This window comes from Silene latifolia, chromosome X (genome assembly GCF_048544455.1).
Source record: "Silene latifolia isolate original U9 population chromosome X, ASM4854445v1, whole genome shotgun sequence".
Classification (NCBI taxonomy): domain Eukaryota; kingdom Viridiplantae; phylum Streptophyta; class Magnoliopsida; order Caryophyllales; family Caryophyllaceae; genus Silene; species Silene latifolia.
Window position 1 is genome coordinate 219,535,462 of NC_133537.1, and position 555 is coordinate 219,536,016.

Consider the following 555-nt stretch of genomic DNA (forward strand, 5'->3'; position numbering starts at 1 on the left):
ACCCAATTGAGTAACGGAGTCCACTTCATGCTTTCCTCATCTAGTAGCCTTGCGAGGTCTACTATATTGTGAGTTATGGACCGCCATTTCCTCAATTTTGTTCCAAGTTTGATTGTCATCAACTTCGGTGAACATTCCATTTGATCCCATGTTGAGAATGTTCCTTGAATCTTCATATAGACCGTTCCAAAATTGTTGTACCAAGAACCACTCGCTAAGTCCATGGTGAGGACATGAGCGACAAATTCCTTTGAACCGCTCCCAAGCTTCATACAAAGATTCTTTATCCCTTTGCTTAAAACCCGTAATTTGAGCTCTTAGCATGTTAGTCTTTTTCGGTGGGTAGAACTTTTTGTAGAAAGCTAGAGCCAATTTCTTCCAAGAATCAATTCCGAGAGTGGCCTTATCAAGGCTCTTCAACCATTGTTTCGCGGTGCCAATTAGAGAAAAAGGAAATAAGACCCATCGAATTTGGTCTTGAGTTACGCCGGTTTGAGAAATTGCATCACAATAATCGCAAAAAGCCTCCATATGAGAGTGAGGGTCTTCACTAGG

At 41.6% G+C, this 555-nt stretch overlaps 1 non-coding gene across 1 annotated transcript; it reads left to right on the top strand.

The window, feature by feature from the left end:
* The first annotated feature begins 217 nt into the window (after nucleotides 1-217).
* LOC141624375 (small nucleolar RNA R71) lies at nucleotides 218-324 on the top strand. Its single transcript, XR_012534181.1, has one exon. It is a non-coding gene; the product is annotated as a small nucleolar RNA R71 (small nucleolar RNA).
* The last annotated feature ends 231 nt before the right edge of the window (nucleotides 325-555 follow it).